We start from the raw sequence: 20,540 nt of genomic DNA, 5'->3' as shown, positions 1-20,540 counted from the left end.
ATACAATATTAATATAAGAGAAATATAGAAAATAATAAAAAAGTAAAATAAAATAGGAACTAAAATTTTAATTACAGCGGCAATGGAATTATATAATATAACATTAACACTAGCTGTTAATGGCTTCATTGCCAAATGCAAGGCACTAGACAACAACAACAACAACATTAACACTAGAGAAGAATAATATCGCACTTGAAAAGTAGGACAATTTATATATGCAGTATATACATTTCAAAATTATAGAATACAAATATAATGTAGGTTGATTAATTCATACACGTAGGCTATAAATTTATTTAATCAAATTGAAGATATTAACACGTTTCTAATTTTCTTGTTATATGTTAGTAGGTTACATGTTAGAAGTTCTGGGTGTAATTTAGCTAAAGAATTGTACAACCGAGGGCCAAAATTAATGCTATGCTTTAGCCAGGAGATGTGAGACATTTAGGAATGCTTAATAAGTTTGCTTTTGAACGCTACTAAATTCCGACAGTCTCTGATGTCACTGGGTAGGGTATTCCACAAGCGCGAGAGCGAGATTTTGTATGATGATGAATACGATGATGTCTTATGTGTTGGTATGGCTAGTATGCGGCTATTTTGCGTGCGTGTGAAGAGATTATGATATGATGACAGGTAACTGAAATGGGAGGCAAGGTAGGTAGGTGCAGAAGTGTGAAGGTCTTGGAAAAGGAGAACAAGGGAATGAAAATTTCTACGTTCGTTAAACCGTAGCCAATTTAGAGTTTGTAAGGATGGGGTAATGTGGTCAGCGCGACGGACATCGCAGACGAAGCGAACACAGAATTATGAACACGTTGTAATTTTTGCGACTGGTTGACATTGAGGTCAGTCAGTAGAACATCACAATAATCGAAGTGGGGCATTACTAGTGTTTCCACTAGTATTTTCTTGAGTGATAGCGGGAGGAATTTTCGAATGCTGTTTAAGGAATGTAGTATGGAAAGCACTTTTTTGGTAATATGGGTTACTTGGTTATACCAGTTTAAATGCGTATCAAAGTAAACTCCAAGGTTTTTAACACAGGAAGCAAAAGGGATTATTGTGTCGTTTAACTTGACTGGAAGAGCAGGAGTAATATTGCATAATAGACGTTGATGTCCCACTAGGATTGCTTGTGATTTTCTTGCATTGAGAGTCAAACCAAACTTTCTGGCCCATGCAGATATAGATTCAAGGTCGTCGTTAAGATTTTGTATTGCGTCATTGAGTGAGTCAGGGGTTGTATGGATATAGATTTGTATGTCGTCTGTGTAGAGGTGATGCTTACAGTGCTGTAGAGTCGAGGGGATGTCATTTACGTAAATAGTGAATAGTAGTGGTGATAGAACAGATCCCTGTGGGATTCCAGAATCAACGATACGCCATGTTTGAGCGGGAAAAGAGAGAAAAACAAGTGAAAGAGTAGAGTAGGAGAGCGAGATAGACAGAATGAGAATGTTAGGAAACTCTGAGACTCTCTATATAAAAAAGGATCTATTCAAAATTCTTGATTAAAATTTTCGAATAACACGCACTCAAGCATTTCCATTACTGTAACCTATAGACAGTTCTTATAATTCCCGAAATAGGTAACAACTGATCAGAGTGTAACATAAGGCTAGTCACCGGCATACCGCATTCGGCTGAAAAGCTTGCCTGCCGATCCGGGGCTGCGATCGGGTGTGGGTTCGATTCTCGCTTGGACTGATTACCTGGTTGGGATGACAGAGAACATTAAGATTATGGATCGTATGTGGAGACTAAGAAAAATGAGGAAAAGAGGGAGATTAGAAAATGCTGGGTTTGCAGTGAAGGGTCTGCCCTTCAGCAGAAAACTATGATTGAATAAATATCTCCTGGATTCAAACTCAGAACTGCAGGAGTCATAAGCCTAGTGTTCTACCTACTTCTTTCTCATACCTTGATTAGAAACATTTCATTAAGCGCATAGAGCAGGCATGTCAATTGATGCCCACAGGAGCAAGCGCGCGCTTTAGAGCCCAGGAGAGCCTGAGCGCTTTACAGCGGAAAGGAAAGAGACAGAAGAAAGAGGTAGTATATGCCGCTTGGTCGAGCTATATTCAGGGATGGCCAGCACTGATTCAATAGATAAAGGGAAGAGAACTTATTAAAACTGTATCCATGTTAATTTTTAGATTTGTCTGAGAAGTATAAGTGCATTATAAGAATGTAAGTTTTAATTTTAATGCTCATTTTTCACAAGTTTGATTTTTTTATTCAAAAGAAATATTTTCTCAACTTTTCGTATAGAAAAGTGAAATTTTCAAGTATAGGCCTATTTATTTAGTAGCCTTAGAGAATGTTTTCGTAAATCTAATATACCGCATATAAGTATTACTGAAGACAGTGTATTGAAAATTTTGAAAATATTCGCATGGAAATTGTTTGTAAGGAAATGAATTAACAAAGCAAGTACTGTTACATCATAAGCAAAAGATACGTGCCCATGTGTTGTAAAAACGTCAGCTCTATAGCTTCAGCAGATTTCGAGAAAATAATTTAATATTCTGATGATAGGAAGTTGCTCACAAATATCACCTTAAAAGTATAATGCGATAAGAGTTTTGTTATGTAATATTAGTTACACTTAAAACAGATACACTACCTAGGTAACTTTGCTTTGTACTGTAATATTGTTTTGATTAGTTTATTGATTACTTTTGTAAGGCTAAAGATACCATCAATATAAATTCCAACTTATTATGTCATGCTCAATCTCTTTCTTTGGAATATCACTTTCTTTATGAATGATGTGTTTCATCCACTTAATACAGTATAATATTATACTACTATGGAATTTAAGTGGATATTCCTTCTTAACTCTCTATTATGTTATTAAGATTTAAAACACAAGTGCAATATTAACAAATCAGTGTTAGTACTTTCGTTTTACAGACAATGTAGATAATATTAAACAGAAAGAAGCCATATAAAAATAACAACATAAAATTTCACGTTCCTTTTGAAGTTTGTGCACCACTGTTTTCTTAATCCACCAGGTTGCTTATTCATATACACAACCCTTCCTCTTTCCATACTTAGCGCTTGCTGCCCACGCACGACGTCAAGGTCAGAAAGATGCGCTTGCTTTGACATCACTGGTCTAGAGTGATCACAGAGCTTGACAGCGCGAACGTTTCAAATCGAAGTATTACAGGGCGTTTTGTATTGCCAGAATAATGATTAGAATTTTCAGTTGAGTGCTGACGGATGGCAGGACAGTCGATTACTACTACATGTCTCGAGAGATGCTCTGGAATTATATATTTTTTATTGTTTTCTGAATTATTACATTTTACTGTTTCACTACGCCAGCGACAGAAACAATCGAACCTGGAACATCTGTAGGTCGGAAACAAAAAGTTCTTATCTACTCTCGAAACGTGAACCGCATTGATTTTTATAACTGCAGGCAAAATATTCGAGTGTTTTTGTATAAATCCCCAAATATATTTCCCTCGCACATTCACGGACCGGGGAAATACATCAAACAATTATATTACAGTATTGAATGGAAAGCGTATAAAACCTCGTACAGAAATGCCATCCCTGTTGCTGGGGTGACACATTATCTGTATCTGTGGTGCTATATGAAACCGTGGAGGAAATGGAATTGTGAGAGGAAGGGGAAGGTCGACGGGTGGGGGTTGAAGCTGGTTAGCCGACAGATGCAGTATCACTTATACATCCCCTGCTGAAGAGCTTTTTAATCAGCCCCACCTTCCCCTCCCTTTCCTTCCCTTCATATTAGGTACATATTTCACCATTGCGTTTGGTTCTGACGGAGCAAAAATAAAATCTCTTTACTGGCTCAGGATATGAGCCAAAACTGTTTTTGCATTTTATGAAAGATTTAAAATACTATGAAATAGATACCTTGGATTGTCGGTTGCTACAATTGCGTAAAAACGTCGTTGTGAGGAGAGTTTTTATTTAGTGCTGTGTACAAATTTAATATTGTTATAAACAATTATCGTTTTCAAAATATGCTTAAGATTTCGAATAAAGCATTTTATAGCCAAAGAATTTGACAGGAAATATAATATTAAATGAAGAAAGGAAGAAAGAGGTGAAAGGAGGAAAATGTAAAGAGTAAAAGGGAGTTTGGATTCTGTAAGAATTTTAAGTTTGTCTGTTTCCTTCTTTCTACTACCATGCAACAATCTTCATCAAACCACGGTTTCTTTTTCTTAGTTTCATAATAACCTATGCTCTGCCCAGCTGCAATTTTCATACCACAGTCCCGACGCTGTTATTTCCGGCGTGACTCCGCCTCTTTGCTTACGTCTTAGAAAGTGAAGGCTCTATAAAGTCTAGGTAGGTAGTATCGTTCGCCATTTTTGTTCTTACGTTGCCGAACTACCATACGAGGAATCTGTTTGCCGCACCGTTAAACATTATCATGTCGTAGCTCCTATGATAATAAATCAAACTCAATGTAATTCAGCAAATAATTGAGCGGCAAATAACGTCTTCGTGTGCTTTCTGCGAACGCCAACAAAATAGCTAAAATGGCGGGCGATTATATTAAGTATTTATCGAGCCTTAAGAAATGAATCAGCGAATCACAAGACGCACACGTTTAAATGTAACAGACCTGCAACGCGATTGGCTGCCGGAAATTAGAGCGATGGGACTATATCTCTGATATTTTCACACACGCTATTAATATCTAACTCTTTCTCAACTTCGTCGGAACTTCCTAAGGTGGCAAAGCTATTAGAAATTTCGATCTCATAATGTTGCTTAGTTTCCTCGTTCTTTAATTTCAGAATATTGAATTTACTAATAATAACTTGTTGCTCTACTCTCTTGGCTACTGATGGTCTTTCTCTTAATTCTCCAATTACCAAATAATGGTCAGAATTACAGTCTGTCCCCCCTGAAAGTTCGAAAGTCTATTACACTAGTATGTCTCCGTTTATTTATCAAGATGTGATCTATTTGGTTGCGTGACAATGCATCAGGAGAAGTCCAAGTATATTTATGACAAACGAGAAACACGTATTAAAGTAGATACTGCGGACGAAGGATTAGGGAAACAGCTGGAAGTGTCTGAGGTCAGGAGCATAGACAAGACTAATGGAGGAAATGCAAGAGAAGACATGATAAGAACGAGTGAAGGAATGAAGCGACTACCAGATATTAGTGATTGTGAGCACAGAATAGATAGGGCTTTGGAGAGGTTATTAGCCAAGAAGAAGCGTGCTAAAAAGTGAGTGCAAGAAAGTTAGGGGTGGCAAAAGTGTAAGAAAAGGGGCAGAGAAGAAAGTGTTAAGTGTAAGAAGATACGGTAAGAGAGTAATAAGATAGACTATCAAACAATGAATACAAGAGAATTAAAGTGAAAAAAATAAAACATCTGAACAAATGTGAAGTGGAATGAGAGACAAATTGCAAGTGTAATTAAGTGAATTAGATATTTCGTGTTTTTCAATGTTATGGGTTGAGAGTAGTATGAGGGGTACTATAACTGTAGGAGTATGATAGAAATAAATATATGGAAAGAGATAATAAAAGAGGAAATTTAGGAGTGAAGCGAAGAGAAAGACATAAATATGTAAATAAACAGAGGATAGGAAAAAAATAAGTGATGTAAGTGTTGTAAAATAGAGTAAACGGAAAAGTCAGCAAGTAATGTAGGAGAAAATAGCGGGAAAACAATGATTAAGAGTAGGTAGGATGTGAGGGTAGAAAAAAAAATGCAAATTATTAAGGAAGGAATATGCAATATTTAATAGGTGAGAGAGAAATGGAAGGGAGACAGCCTAGGTAGGAGGGAGAGAATAGAAGAGGATAGAGGGGGAAGGACATATAGCAATTCAGTCATAACAGAACATTAGAAAGCAATCAAGAAATACTCGGCAAAGAATACATTAATAGAAAAGAGTTATATGTATTAAAGGGATGGTGGATCGAAAAACAGAAATGTGAAGGTCCACCATAACTGTGAATTGTAAAGTTGACTGACAAATAAATATCGTATCTTATCGTATTAAAGTAGGAAAAAAAGGTCAATTCTGATGCAGATATAAAAATATAGAAGGAAGCTTAAGAAGAATTGGAAGTGAACTTAAGAGATAGGAGAGATATAGAAGATGAATTGAAGGAAATATGAGATGAAAGACAGAAACAGATTATAAATAGAAGGACAATACGAATTTTCATGTCAGAACGTTGAAAGATACAGGGTGGTGACTGGAAGCTTGTTGCTGCTATAGGCCAACGACAGGGAAGCATGGACACGGACCAGTCTAGGATTGAAGCACTGGCCGACCAGTACCTATGTACACTCTTGTCTGGTTTTGTGTAATTCTGGTTATAGACTGAATGCTGAAATGAAAGTCAAGCCACAAAGTAGCTGTGATAGCGCCGAGATATACTTTTGAGAGAAAAAACTGGTGAAGTGAAACACAGTTTTGGAGGTACTGTAAATATTACATCGCAGCGCACGTTGTTAACTGTTTGTTAGCTGAATGGAAATTGCGTCATTGTTTTAAATGCAGTTCTACCGTGTCGGTAATTGGGCGTGATGGGCGCGGGGTTTTTATTGGTAATACACCCATCTGTCTGTTCGCACGTCCGCCTAAGTGGATCCTATGTTGCGTGTGATCTGATTTATTACAGAAACAGTGCCCGCCTGTATTTGCTGTGGCTAAACTAATTTGCTTCGAGCGAAAACGTTAGCGACGCAAGTGCTCAGGGCTCGCTGAAATTTGCACAACAGTGAGTGCTGGGCGAATCGATCGGGAATTCGAAGCGACTAAGATTCATGGGACCGCGTCACAAGGTATTTGACTCATCACCGATATGTCGAAAACAAAATAAATCGTTGGTGGTGACTTGAAAACACGAAATTATTTTTTTTATATTCATAATAACATAACCACAAATAAATCTGAAATTAAACTTTTATGATCTGTCCTCTATTGTTGTGGAAATATTACTTTGAAATATTAATAATTATAATTACTGGTGAAAAATAATAGTAATATGCGTTACAAGAGCGGTATGTTGAAGTTTTCATGTTCGAGGAAAAGTTTGAAAAAGCGAAACGTAGTTGAGCTTTTTTAATTTCCGAGAATTGAAAGAAAACATACCGCTCGTGTATCGTACATTATTTTGTGCGAAGATCGTTTATTACATACCTGAAAGAGGAATTTCTTATTATTTGCAATGAAATCTCCATCTTGGTTTCTGTTCAATGACGGCAAATTTGCAAAACAAAAATATCTATCTTCAACATTGTTGCTTTAAAATGTTTTCTGTGTTTACTATACTCCAGCAGGCCGTGATATACGTCTGTTTTTTTCCCCCAGTGTATAAATGCGAACTTAAAACAAACGGTAAGGTTATGTAGTGATTTAGTGTTTACTTAATTTTTGAAAATATTTAAAAACAATAATTAACAGTGCAATTTAGGTGAAATTGCAGTGGTAAATTTCCAATTTATAATTATTACTATATTGAACGTCTCTAAAAATAATATGTTAAAAGCCTAAAGCAGTAAAATCAATATGTCTCTTAGGCGGTAAGAAGAGGGAAATTGTTATGTGTGTTAGGTTGGGAATACTGAATGTGGAATTTTAGACTTTCCGCGGATTGGTTTTGTGCGGAAACCAAGCAAATACGCACGATCTCGCACAATAGTAATATACGTTACAAGAGCGGTATGTTGACGTTTTCATGTTCGAGGAAAAGATTGAAAAAGCGAAACGTAGTTGAGCTTTTTTAATTTCCGAGAACATGAAAACAAACATACCGCTCGTGTATCGTACATTATTTTGTGCGAAGATCGTTTATTACATACCTGAAAGACGAATTTCTAATTAGTTGCAATGAAATCTCCATCTTGGTTTCTGTTTAATGACGCCAACTTCGGAACACCAAAATATCTTTCTTCAACATTGTTGCTGTAAAATTTTTTCTGTGTTTACTATACTCCAGCAGGCCGTGATATACGTCTGTCTTTTTTTCCCCCCAGTCTATAAATGCGAACTTAAAACAAACGGTAAGGTTATGTAATGATTTATTTTTCATTTTAATATTTTAACAATATTATTTATATAACATATTGCAGTAATAACATCGGCATCTGGAATCTCGTTGATTTTTTTCACGGCTTCCTTAATGTTACTTGTATCAGGAATGCAATAAGTTTCGTGGAGTAGTAGAGTTTACTTAATTTTTGCAAATATTTAAAAACAATAATTAACAGTGCAATTTAGGTGAAATTGCAGTGGTAAGTTTCCAATTTATAATTATTACTATGTTAAACGTCTCTAAAAGTAATATGTTAAAAGCCTAAAGCAGTAAAATGAATGTTGCGCTTAAGCGGTAAGAAGAGGGAAATTGTTATGTGTGTTACGTTGGGAATACTGAATGTGGTATTTCACACTTACCGCGTATTGGTTCTGTGCGGAAAACAAGCAAATACGCACGATCTCGCACAAATGTTTTTTACCTCAGCTTCAACAGTCTGTATTCAGAATCATTTTAGCATTTTTTCACTTCGGTTCGCCAAACCTTTAGTTTAAGTTCTGTTCAGTTAGAGTCACCTTGTTTCACCCTGACTTTAATCTAACTTAAGCTAGGTTTTCCAGACTCGAGCTAGATTTTTCTGCTCTCAGAGTCACCTTCTGTAGCATTAACTCATTTCACTTATCTCTTCATTTGGTTTGACTTACTTTCAACTACACCGATTTCGTAACACAAATTTCCTTCTAATTACCTGGCTCCACTTTGTTTCAGCTATCTTCATCTCGTCTCGCGAAGCACATCTTGCCTCACCTAGTTCAAGTAATCTTCGATTAATTAAATCATTTCGCTTCATAAGCTTTAATTAGATCACTTATTTTCGCTAGCCTATATCAGATATATTCCGCTTCACTAATGTCAATTACATACGTTTCGCTTCACTAACCCTAATTAAATACTTAGCATAAATTAGACGAACTTTGATTTGCTAGTCTCTACTAGATCCACTTCGCTTAACTAGCCATAATTGTATTCACTTCACTTTATTAATCCCTATTATATTCAGTTCTTTCCATTAGCCTAGATTATATTCGCTTTATTTCACGGACTTAAATTCGATCCACTTCGCTTCACTAGCCTGATTTATATGAACTTTCCTTCACTAGCCTCAGTTCTATTCACTTCGCTTCACTAGGCTTAACTAGATCCAATTCGCTTCACTAGTTACAGTTAGATTCACTTCGCTTCACTAGGCTTAACTAGATCCAATTCTCTTCACTAGTTACAGTTAGATTCACTTCGCTTCACTAGGCTTAACTAGATCCAATTCGCTTCACTAGTTACAGTTAGATTCACTTCGCTTCACTAGGCTTAACTAGATCCAATTCGCTTCACTAGTTACAGTTAGATTCACTTCGCTTCACTAGGCTTAACTAGATCCAATTCTCTTCACTAGTTACAGTTAGATTCACTTCGCTTCACTAGGCTTAACTAGATCCAATTCGCTTCACTAGTTACAGTTAGATTCACTTCGCTTCACTAGGCTTAACTAGATCCAATTCTCTTCACTAGTTACAGTTAGATTCACTTCCCTTCACTAGGCTTAACTAGATCCAATTCGCTTCACTAGTTACAGTTAGATTCACTTCCTTTCACTAGGCTTAACTAGATCCAATTCTCTTCACTAGTTACAGTTAGATTCACTTCCCTTCACTAGGCTTAACTAGATCCAATTCGCTTCACTAGTTACAGTTAGATTCACTTCCCTTCACTAGCCACAATTAGATTCACTTCGCTTCACTAGTCTCAGTATATTTACTTCCCTTTACTAGCTTCAATTCACTCCGCTTTACTAGCTTCAACTAGAACCAATTCGCTTCACTAGTTACAATTAGATTCACTTCGCTTCACTAGCCTCAATACATTCACTTCACTTCACTCTTTCCAACATAGCTTCATTTATTATATTGTGTATACCACTGCCACCGGGTGCTTGCCTACTTGCAGTGTAAATAAATACATACATACATTTCTTATTTTGTCTGTCCATTTCACACGCTTCATCCTTCTCCATATCCACATTTCAAGTTTTTTTATTCGCTTCTCTTCACTTCGTCGCAATGTCCATGTTTCTACCCCATACAATGCCACACTCCACACAAAGTACTTCACTAGTCTCTTTCTTAGTTCTTTTTCCAGAGGTTCGCAGAAGATGCTCCTTTTTGTATTAAAAGCTTCCTTGGCCATTGCTGTCCTCCTTTTGACTTCTTGGCAGCAGCTCATGTTACTACACCCCAAGTATTTGAAGCTGTCCACTTGCTCTACTGCTTCATTTTCAATTAGCAAGTTTACCTTCTTTATTTTTCTTCCTATAACCATGGTCTTCGTCGTCTTGTTTGCATCTATCTCCATCCCATACTGCTTACAACTGTCATTTAGCTCCAGTAGCATATCCTATATAGGGATAGTGAATGGAAAATTGTAAGGTGGTTTCAGGAGGGGGGGAATGGAACTAAGCCTGCTCCAATACCTTCTTTGTCCACCATGATTTCCATTTTTGACTCACCGATATTTCCGATCTCAGCGTGGAATGTTGGCATCCTTGTCTTCTGCTAACGGTGAGGAAGAACAATTGAGAAATTTTAATTATTTAATCAATACCGTGGCCTAAAGAACTAATGAAAATGTGAACGGGAAACTCCAGGAATTTAATTATTCATTGGTACAATGAAGAGAACTTTTGAATTGTGAAGTCCAGCATTCACGGTTCCTATTCCTTTGCACTGTACAGAAGGTTTGATGTCATTAGGAGCTCGAAAAGGAAGAACAATTCAGAAGTGTTATTCTTGATATTATTTGCAGGATATATTTTAAAATACCAGATAGTATAACATTTCAATATTTGATAGGAATGGGATATTTTTATACTAAGAAACGAAATAAGAAAACATGAACAAGGATGAAAACATGTGTCACATAAACTACATATACTTTCTCATTACACTTTGTGCGAGATCGTGAGTATTTGCTTGGTTTCCGCACAAAACCAATCCGCGGAAAGTCTAAAATTCCACATTCAGTATTCCCAACCTAACACACATAACAATTTCCCTCTTTTTACCGCTTAAGTGACATATTGATTTTACTATAGGTTTTTAACATATTTTTAGACACGTTCAATATAGTAATAATTATAAATTGGATACTTACCACTGCAATTTCACCTAAATTGCACTGTTAATTATTGTTTTTAAATATTTGCAAAAATTAAGTAAACTCTACAACTCCACTAAAGTTACTACATTCGTGATGCAAGTAACATTAAGGAAGTCGTGAAAAAATCAACAAGATTCCAAATGCCGATGTTATTACTGCAATATTTTATATAAATAATATTGTTAAAATATTAAAATGAAAAATAAATCATTACATAACCTTAGCGTTTGTTTTAAGTTCGCATTTATAGACTGGAGGAAAAAAAAGACAGACGTATATCACGGCCTGCTGGAGTATAGTAAACACAGAAAACATTTTAAAGTAACAATGTTGAAGATAGATATTTTTGTTTTGCAAATTTGCCGTCATTAAACAGAAACCAAGATGGAGATTTCATTGCAACTAATTAGAAATTCGTCTTTCAGGTATGTAATAAACGATCTTCGCGCAAAATAATGTACGATACACGAGCGGTATGTTTTCTTTCAATTCTCGGAAATTAAAAAATCTCAACTACGTTTCGCTTTTTCAAACTTTTCCTCGAACATGAAAACTTCAACATACCGCTCTTGTAACGCATATTACTATTATATGCATTTCATGATCATCTCTTTCTATTTTCCATGTTATGAATTACATTATTTTTAGTTTATTCTCGTGAACTTTTATTTGAGGGGTGACTTAGGTAAAATGCAGTCAATTAGAAAATATTTTGCCATTAATAAAGTTTTCATGGTAGAAAGTTGCAATTTTGCATGCGCATTTTAATAGTAAGACCTATAAACTGATTGTTTCTATTACTGTAGGTTGGATATACTTGTTATACGTCTAAGAAACTACTGCGGAATTAGTGATGATAAAAATGTGTATTTCCGCGAAACTCTCGAAGTCAGACTTGTTGAACATCACAATATTCTATGCTTTTACGATGAATGTGATCAGAAACTGTGTCCTAGAAGTGAACATTTCGTAACTGGGTCATTTGCAGAATTTGTGTAAGAAAATGACGTCCATCAATTCTTACCCTTCCCATTATTGCATTTATAACGATAGAGTTGTAAATTCCTAACAGTGAGTAGTTTCAATACTAATGTAGTAAACACCACAAGAATTATTTCCTTCATGTGAAATATTTCACGAGAAAAAAATAAAATTCTCATAGTAACAGCTAAAATGCTGTGTCCATACTAGTTACATTTTTAAAATGGAGCATGATTATGTCCAGATAAAAGTTTGTTTAATAATGTAATTGAGGAAAAAATCTGAGAAACATTTGATATTATCAAAACTTATTCATTTATTTCTGAGTTTATATTTCCTTAAATATTATTGCATAATTACTCTAGTCCAGTAAGTCAGTCAGGTCTGTTACACCATTCTGTTTCTATGGATACACAGTTGAAAAAGAAATCCCACAGATGTCAGCACAAGCCAAGATGGTGCACAAAGAGTCATTTTGATTGTACTGCTATGTTCACCCATTTTGATTTGGCGAGATTGTGTGTCATACTCTTGCTTTATGTTTTAGTCTAAGCGTGCATTTTTACTCTGTCAGATCTGTTTGTGTTGTGTTTTCCACAAATAACAACATATAAAGTCAAGATCAAGAGGACATAAAAGTACACGTGTGCAGTAGTTAAGTTGCTATTTTGAAGATTTTTGAGCAAAAAAATTTTAGGTTAGCACATGCTTATGTTTGCTTTGTCATGTCTGTTACCTGTCAGATCTGCTACTCCGTCATGTCTGTTACATCATTCAAAACAGTGCTGTAAAGCAAGGTGAGTGTACAGTGGCTGATTACTATGGCAGAGACATTGCACTACATTAATACATGCAGAATATGCACTAAATAGTACTTTAATTTTGACGTTCTCAATAGTCCATTTGTTACACAAATTTTGCAAATGACCCAACTACATACGTAGAGAGGTCGCCTACTCTGTTCGGTTCTTTTTTCTGGCTGCTCCAAGAATAGAGCTATTGCTTATACGAGACAACTTCCACGGCTGAGGAGTAACGGTTACTGTATCTGATCGTGAAATGAGCGGACCCGGGCTCAAATTCTGGCCGGGACAAGTTACCTGGTTGTAGTTTTGCGAGGTTTTTGCTTAATCAATTGAATCAACATTGCTGGCTAACTTTCGGCGTTGGACCTCGGACTTATTTCGCCATCACCGAACTTGGACCCCGTGGTATGCAGTCATTAGTTGCAGGTGGTAGTGCTACGTGGCCTGGGCTCATTGTAGTATTGGTACAGGGATCGCGGTGATGTCTACGCAAAGGTAAAGGGATTTTATAGGCTATAGGGGAGTTCGGAGGCGAGCTATAGGGGAAACTGTAGCGCGGGGGTCCTTAGGGCATGCACACCATTTCATTACAGGTAGTAAAATGGGGCCACTCAGACCACCTAGTGCGAGGCCAGTCCGCTAAAGGGGAACTGAGAGAGGCAGATAGGAAACAATGACTAAACCTGGTAAGGTTTATCTTGTCTCAGTAGCAATAAAACCAAGTCCCTTCAAATGAGGGTAGAGATTATAGGAGGGTTGTAAATTTTCAGGATTCCTTTAAAAACCTTGTTATTGTACAGGCTACCGGAACTCAGTTTCTTGAAAGATAAGTTCAGTGACGGAACTACACAGTACGAAGAGAGATATTTTGTAATTTTATTTTGCGTTACAGAATGTATGAACTAGTCCCTTCCGCCACTGGATGGATGGACGGAATCGCTCCACTCCCCCATCGCCATAACAACACAGACGAAGTAAGACATATCTTCTTTCTCTCTCTTTTCACAGTGAGACAAGATACATCACACAGACTTTAACATATCGTTAATAGTCTAAAGTCCAGGGTTGGGCAGAATTATGCACTCTGTGTTTGCACGGTGTACCACGAGAGAAGTGTGCTTCTAGAGTGCACGGAAACCGGTTTATTCAAGTTGCGGTACGTACTGTATGTTTAAAAAAATGTTATTCTACGAAACTAAATAAGAACACAAGGTAATGAAACACTTCCTAAACACAAACTAAATTTCTCAAGATTTGGAGAAACTGTATTAGCACAAGCTGTGCGAAGAACTGCCGTTAAAGCCCATCATTTCTTGTTTGAGATTTGTTTATTTTCGTAATAGAAAATAACTGTTCACATCTATAAGTGGAACCAAATAAACACAAAACTTTCTCACACAGCTTATGCAGATTGGGAAAGCGTCCTCTTGGGAATCCGTCATAAAACTGCATAAGACTCGGCCTTGAATCATATTTCGCTCGCATCTCTCGACCACATCGCAAGTCAATCAATTCACACTATAATGAAGGGGACGTTATCAATAATCAGTTGGAATGAAAATATGTAACAAAAAAATACGCAAATCCATTTCCAGGCAATCTAAATCGTGGAACCTTGATAGACCGGATAGAATACATGCGTACATTTCGAAATGTTCATTGTTCAAAATTCTATGCGCTTGGATAAGGATGGGAAATGATATATTTCGCCCTTTTGCATTTGACGTATCCATAACAGCAATTTCTCCTTAAAAGCTGCAATTCTATCTGCAAATTGTGTATTAAGAATTTCTTTTCCCTGAAGTCCTAAATTCAGCTCATTTAAGATCTGTTATAGCTGCTGGCACACTACAGCGCTGCACTTGGAATTCCCCGTGCGCACGGAGGGCACATGCACTCAAACGCCCATCGCTGGTCTAAACCATGGCGATGATGTATCATAGGCCCATTATATATTTATTGCAGAACAGTATTAGGGCCCACTGACTTCTACCAAACGAATACCGAGTCCTCCGGGATAAGTGCATCCAGAATGTAATGCTGCCCATTTGTCTTCTAGTGCCGAGCATAAGAATGCTACGTAGTTCTTCTCCTCCTCCTTCCCGCGAAATTTGATACCCTATTTGCTCGACAACATAATTTACGAGAGAAAAGTTCAAAATTGCAATTCGCCGTTGCATGGCGACCACTTCTCTGACATGCGTGTATCGCAGATTATCGCTATAGCAAGGCGCTGCATGTATGTAAATAAAACCTTCTTTGGTTCCAACGAAAATGTCTTACGCTGGTTTACTGTATTGTACAGACTGCAGTCACCCATCGGGCATTTCGAATTTGTCGCATTATAACGGCTCTGGTCTGCACATCTGGCTTCATATGGGTGGATGACTAAAGTACCCGCCGTTAGTAAAAAATTAAGTTACAAATTTTCTTCTTAATTTTATCACCGAGTCAAATGACGGGAAATGTATAAAATGTACATGGAGTAATTTATAACTAGTAAAAAAATTATGTCGTAAAATTAACTAGTATTATTTCTGTTAATGTGTAGGTTAATAAACGTCCTGCGCCGTAGCGTCGTGGTCTAATGCATCTTGTCTGTACTCTGTTTACGGAATGCGCGCTGGTTCGAGTCCTCATGGGGGAAGAATCTTCGCATCAAATTTCTTCCGATATCCAAGTAGCGTCGTGATATATATATATATATATATATATATATATATATATATATATATATATATATATATATGTACATTAGGGAGCTGCGAAGATATAGGAATGCAAGCTAACCGCGTGGGGCAGTGGTGGGCAAAATGAACGCAACCCACAAGACAGGATTTAAATGGCAACTACATACTGTGGGAGGGGTTGCACTCTACAGTGCAGTGACGGATTTACAGACAGTTGCGCCGCTACACTCCTGTCTATCATATGTAATTAGAAGAGTTCATTCGCGTGATATTTAATTAATCATTTTTCAAAGCTATTTCTTCGAAACTGAGATTTATATCTGTGCATGCTATTTTCAGTTGCGCAAGGAGATGAGCATCGCTTAAGCGGGATTTGTGGCTGGACTTTATAAATTTCATTTTAGAAAACAGCTGTTCGCATTGGTAGGTTGATGAATAGGCTACATACTCATTATTTTTTAAGTAAACTGTCTAAGCAGTGGATATGTAGTATAGGACTTTTTTTTTTTAATTTTAACCCCCAGCAGACCTTCACATTTTGCTTTCAAAAAGGTATCACTCTGCAAAGCCAGTACCTCTAGCTGCAATTCTGATATTGCATTTTCAATTTCAACATGAAAAGGAATGACAAAAATATTGAAATCATTCTCCATCCTTTGAAAATCACTGAATCTGTGTTCTTTGAACTAGTATAACAGGTGATCTATTTTAAGGATGTGCTTATTTAAGTTCGCGTCCTGAATATTTGTAACTGATCCTAAACATGAGAAATGAAAGAACCGCCTTTCTTGTAAGTGTGATATCCTCTCGATTCAGATGCTTCTGCGAAAGACATTGTATCACTAATGAAGCTCCGAAGTACAGCAATCCAGTATAATCCGCCACGACATTTTCGTGGGGTGGGGGAAGGAGAAGGTAGGAGGTAAGGTTGATGCTTCGCTGAGGTCTGACGTCACTCCGACAATGCTGCAGGAATGCCCGCCACTGGCGTGGAGGATCGACACGATACCTCCGTTCTGGTTGGATGATCGATCACCTTTGCTAAGGCATGCGGAGGTGAGGCCAGCAGCCGGCTTGTTGCTTTGGGTCTTCATGGGCTCTCACGTCACGAATTATTAAGTTTCATAAAATCTGAACTTTATTACATCATGGCTTCTCCTCTTATAGTAAGAACTGTGACACTGGGAAAGAATTTGGACACCCCTAGACAATTTAATCACCCGTACAGTCAGACTGATACACAAAGCTGTCAACCACCTCAATGTTACATCTCGTAAGAGCGCTTGACTTTGATGGATGCATTGAGCACCCAGTCAGTTCCTAAACTCTGTTGTGAATACACGAGAGACCCTAGCGGACTGCACGACGTGTAAATCAGTCACTTTTTGGGGCTTATTGTAAATGAGGTGTCCGACCCGATCATAGGCGCTGACGACCAGGGCAGTGTTCCTCAACCTTTTTTATGATGAAGCCTCTCTTTTGTTCATGTCACTTCCGTGCGACCCTCTTTTGTAGAATGTAGAATCCATGCTGATCAGTGCAGTTCCAAGTTAGACAACAATTGAAAACTGTGAGAGAGAGGGCATGTGTATGCAAATCTATGGGCGCGACGGTGTGTTGTTCTAATTGATTCCAATAATGAACGGAGAGCAAATTAAATTCTCCTTCCTTCTACCATTCTGTTCTAACATAATATGTCTTTGTCTTTGTGCTTTCATTTCGCAAAATGGACTGATGTTTAAATTTTCATACAAATTTAAAATTATTATTATTATTATTATTATTATTATTATTATTATTATTATTTTTGGCGTGGAATGTTGATATTAGGATACAATTTCACATTTTTCCTTTGAACACAAAGGACAGACAAGTAATTTTATCAACAGCAATCTCACTAGAGGTTTTGATTTATCTAGAGAAAATCAAAACTCGAGTGCGATTTAATTGACTATTACACGATTAGAAAAAAGTATATAAAGATTAAAGTAACGAAGTACTCCAATACAATAAAATATTAAGTGGCTTACGAAAATACAGCTGTCTTCAAATGTATTATTGTACCATCTCAACATTACAAATATTACGCTAGATGCATGCTAGATGGCAGTAGTGTGTTATGATTATGTGATGTTATCAGGTGTGCCAACTATGGAACCTTCGAATAATTTCGAGGGAAAAATTGTTCCGGAGCCGGGTATCGAACCCGGGACCTTTGGTTTAACGTACCAACGCTCTACCACTGAGCTACTCGGGAACTCTAACCGACACCGATCCAATTTCTCCCTCTATATCCACAGACCTCAAAGTGGGCTGACAACCGTCAAGCAACCAACTTCGAGTGCACACTAACTCCGTGTGACTTAAATTGTGGTTTTCTGTTAACGAACAGTGACGTGTATTATGCAAATCAAGATTTCAGGTATAACTCCCTGTAAAGTTGATTTGAATAATTTCGAGGGAAAAATTGTTCCGGAGCCGGGTATCGAACCCGGGACCTTTGGTTTAACGTACCAACGCTCTACCACTGAGCTACTCGGGAACTCTAACCGACACCGATTTGTATGGAATCTTCATTGAACTCTGTAGACGGTTACTAGTCAAGAAGGCTTTGTTGATTCAATTTCATTTTTATTAAAACAGTTTCATTCCACTTCAATCATTCGGATCTCAGTAATCAACGTCATTTGACAGATGATTTTCAATAGATCTTAGTATTAAACAATCTCTGATACGTAACTATTCATAATATCATATTGCAGAAGCTATAACATAACCTAAATAATATAAACAAGTGTTATACAAGTTTTAATTAGGGATGATGAAATAAACAAGAAAAGTTTTAATTAACGATGACATAAAAAATAAACATGAATAATTTTTAAAGAAACCATTATTGAAAGTACAACTTTCAAATTTGAATGTTTTAGTGGTTGGTGGTTCAGTTGATGTTATATTGGACGTGTGCGTAAAAGAAGTGAACTCGTTGATGTACATGGTATATCCCTCAACTTATTCAGGATTTCCGAATGGTGCTCTTCATTTATTTGTAAATAGGATTTCAGGGAAGATGCATAGGTATGACCAGTGATCTTTATTAATTCTTGTTCTTGAATGCCAATGCGAGTCATATTTGAAACTGCTGTGCATCGACTGGAGTGGTTTGTAATTTTCTGTTTTTTTTTTTTTTTTTTTTTTTTTTTTTTTTTTTTTTTGACGTCCAGACCAGTGCAGTTTGAAATGTTGGCAAACAAAGAAACAAATGCTAGGGTAGTGATAAAAATAAACAAATGCTAGGGACGCGATAAAATTAAACAAATGCTAGGGACGCGATAAAATTGTGGGATAAGCAGACATGATTGGTTGAAAGAAGTCCTTTCGTACCATTTTATTGGTCAAAAGTAGTGAGACGTAGTAAAAGTGTAATAGTCATTCTAACTTCATCATAAACTATTAATATCTAACATTTCGTGTCTGTCACTTTTAAAAATTGATTTTAGTAAGTATAAAATTATGAATATGAGTAGTCAGAATACACGAGGGGCCATCGGCATAGCTCATGGACTAGCGATCCAGTGATGCAGCTGCATTTGGACGTGAGTGCGAATTCTGTTTCATCCGACTTCCTGCTTTTGTTTTTTCGAAGTTTTCTCCAGCATTAAGGCGAGTGTCAAGTAAACTGAAGGCGAAACTTCGGTCCCAGCTCGCCAAATTCCATCTTCCTATTGCAAATTCAATCGGCGCTAGATAATCTTACAGTTGGTGCAACGTCCTTAGGTAACCAATTGAGATATAGTGCAGAGTATACGAACTATGTAAATTTGTGACAAATAATTACATATGTATATATAAATAGTACTATATATAAATGTTAATAAAAAAGTGTTTTAATACTGTTGCAGTTATTTTATGTATATTTTAATTATATTTTTATTTATTTATCTAAACGATAACAGCTCCCTGTATTAACAGGCTGCCACAAAGACAGAGCATATTGTGCAATAGGCAGTTGGAAGCATAAATAATATACATATGTTTAAGTTGAAGGCAGTCTTACAACAAGGACAAGAAATGACTGAATAAATAAGTAGCTACTAATTAATTAGTTGAAGATCATTGTTGACCGTAGAGATGGTTGCGGAGTATAAATATTGATCCTCTCAGAGCTGCAAGAACGATGTCATCAATTGCCTTCCTCTGTAGGCCGAAACGTTGCCAGGTCTGGAAGAAGAAACCGGGAATAGTTCCGCGCGCTCCAACCATAAGGCCTATTACTTCAATTTGTTGTAGACCGTATTTGTCCATGAAATATGGAACGGTACGTACATAGATGTCGTTTTTTTCCCTATTTACATCTTCAGGTTGGCTCTTTGTTTTTCAAATCTAACGGTGGGAACGATGATGTAGCCATTGTTGTTATTTGGCGGGATGGCAATCATGTCTATTCTTCTTGTACTGCCATTGTCTGCCAGTCCGTGAACTTCTTCGAACACTTGAAAATTTATTGATCTAAACTGTTCGACGATCATCGAACGAATTGTATGGTTTAACAGTTTAAGTGCCTTAGTTCTAGGACTACAGAGAATGTCTTTTGAATGAATCCGGACGACAGAAGTCTTCTCTTTCGGCCACATAGTAAGTGATTGCATTTAGGACTGACTTTTTACTAATTTCTCAAGAAAGTAAAACATAAATATTAACATTGCAAATGAACTAAATTGTTCTGAAAGGTATAAACCTTATAGCGAGGAAGCTTGTGCAATCTTCGTGGCAAGTTTGTGGTCTTCCTCCTGACGGGAGGGAGGGGGTTTGTTATCAGTTGCCAGTGACATAAAAGTTC

The sequence above is a fragment of the Periplaneta americana genome, chromosome 3 (assembly GCF_040183065.1).
Source record: "Periplaneta americana isolate PAMFEO1 chromosome 3, P.americana_PAMFEO1_priV1, whole genome shotgun sequence".
NCBI lineage: Eukaryota > Metazoa > Arthropoda > Insecta > Blattodea > Blattidae > Periplaneta > Periplaneta americana.
The sequence above is the reverse complement of the archived record's forward strand: the minus strand, read 5'-3'. Positions refer to the sequence as shown.